This window comes from Capra hircus, chromosome 9 (assembly GCF_001704415.2).
Source record: "Capra hircus breed San Clemente chromosome 9, ASM170441v1, whole genome shotgun sequence".
In the NCBI taxonomy this organism is placed as follows: Eukaryota; Metazoa; Chordata; class Mammalia; order Artiodactyla; family Bovidae; genus Capra; species Capra hircus.
This window is the reverse complement of record NC_030816.1, coordinates 66060308-66062690: the sequence shown is the minus strand read 5'-3', so window position 1 is coordinate 66062690 and position 2383 is coordinate 66060308. Positions and strand designations below refer to the sequence as shown.

The 2383-nt window shown below is 40.3% G+C and overlaps 1 non-coding gene across 1 annotated transcript; it reads right to left on the bottom strand.

The window, feature by feature from the left end:
- TRNAC-ACA lies at positions 228 to 299 on the bottom strand. The gene has a single exon. It is a non-coding gene; the product is annotated as a tRNA-Cys (tRNA).

Here is a 2383-nt window from a genome sequence, read left to right as displayed (position 1 = left end):
CAGGACTGGAAAAGTTCAGTTTTCATTCCAATCCTGAAGAAAGGCAATGCCAAAAAATGTTCGAACTACCTCACAATTGCACTCATCTCACATGCTAGTAAGTGAAGTCACTCAGTCGTGTCTGACTCCTTGTGACCCCATGGACTGTAGCCTACCAGGCTCCTCTGTCTATGGGATTTTCCAGGCAAGAATACTGGAGTGGGTTGCCATTCCTTCTCCAGGAGATCTTCCCTACCCAGGGATTGAACCTGGGTCTCCTGCATTGTAGGCAGATGCTGTACCATCTGAGCCACCAGGGAAATCCTAACCTTTCTGGGACAGCCCAAATCTTAAGTGTAGAAAAATGTATTGATGTCTAAGACTCAGCTAAAAAGCCAATACTTCTTATTTGGGGGACAATATTGGCTTCTTATTTCAAATTCCCCTTAAAAATGTAAGCTTTTCCATGATGATGCAGTAATCAGAATTTAATGCAATAATCAGAATTTAATGACAAGGGGCTAAAATATTTACTAGCTATATTTTTAGCAACAATTGAGATATATAATGTTCTAGTAGTTATAAAATTAATTTTGAAATAGAATACTCACTGATAGGCCTGTCATACACACATACCACACACACACACACACACACACACACACACACATTCATATCATATGTATTTGGTAGTTAAAATCAATTAAATAATCTGTTAATATATTCCCTAACATTGCATTAAATAATTTGACTATATTCTTTAGCAAAAGCCCTTGTAGAAATCTAAAGGATGAACTTTTAATTTAGGTTTCTCCTACTCCTTTGAATTCCGTTTCAGATAATGGTAGTGTGTGCAAAGCTGACCTCCAATCCTTGTCCTGCTTCCTTTCTTTTCCCATCTCAGGCTCCATGACTACTCATGCGGACTTTTGTACACACATTTAGAACCCTAGTCTGCAGATAAAGTCTCAGACTACATACTGGATAGCTACCCCTTGACAACTTTTTTGATATAAGGTTGTTCAGAGGTGATTTCTGTCTCTCCTGTGGGTGCTAAGTACAAACAAAGGTGCGGCATATTATATCTAAAGCAAATATAAGAAGACTCTGAAAGGCAGACAATATAAGAAGACTCTGAATGGTGGAGAAAAGAATGCAGATCCACTGATATTGGGGCCCAATAACTGATATGGCTGTGAGTTGCCTGGCTTTTCTGTCTCCTATATTCCAAACTCAGAACTGAAGAAGCAGGCAAACTGGGAAAGTCAATTGGTATAGAATAAAAATGTCTTCATAGAATCATGGTTTCTATAACCAAGAAACCTAGAAAGGGGCACCCTAGAAAAAGAGCAAACTTCTGGATACTAACAACTCTAGTCAAACATTATTAGGAAAGAGGGGAGACCTGTGTGTGTGGTCCATTGTGCACACGTACATGCACAGACTTCCCTGGTGCCCAGATGGTAAAGCATCTGCCTTACAATGCAGGAGACCCAGGTTCAATTCCTGGGTTGGGAAGGTCCTCTGAAGAAGGAAATGGCAACCCACTCCAGTACTCTTGCCTGGAAAATCCCATGGATGGAGGAGTATGGTAGGCTACAGTTCATGGGGTGGCAAAGAGTCGGACCTCACTGAACGACTTCACTTCATTTCACTTCAAATGCACATCTTGGTGAGGGAAGGGGTGAATGGGGAGATTCCTGAGAAGAACAGAGTGATGCCCTTCTAAAGCATGGAATTAGGAAGAGGGGTTCCTCCTACCATTGTTTAGTGGCAGAATTAATTAAGTATTAATAAGCAGTTTCCAGTTTTGTTTTTTTAGCAGATAGTATATCTCTTTGGCCTTCCATGCATGGCTGCAGGATAGCTATGGCAGTCCTACATGGTAAAAAATGCCACAGTACGTAAAAGAGTATTTCTGTATCTCAAATTATTGTTATTAGGAAAAAAGATTGTTCTGAAGCATCCAAGAATATATTCCTTAGCATTTTATTGACCAGAACTGGATACCTGTGGTCCAGGAGCACGAATTGTTTCCCCAGAAATTACAAAGTTTGTGGTGAATTTAGGGAAACACCTTTAGCTAGATAGAAGAAATAGAAAGGATTGGGATAAACTACAAGCAGTTTAGGTCTAAGTAAAAAACAATATCTAATAATAAGCTGTATTGATATAGCTTCCAATAATAACTACTATTGTTCTTCAGTCGCCCAATCATGTCCAACTCTTTGCAAACCTATTGACTGCAGCATGCCAAACGTCCCTGTCCTTTACCACCTTCCGGTTTCAGCTTTAGCATCATTCCCACAAAAAGAATCCCAGGGCTGATCTCCTTGAGAATGGACTCGTTGGGTCTCCTTGAGGCCAAGAGACTCTCAAGAGTCTTCTCCAACACCACAGTTCA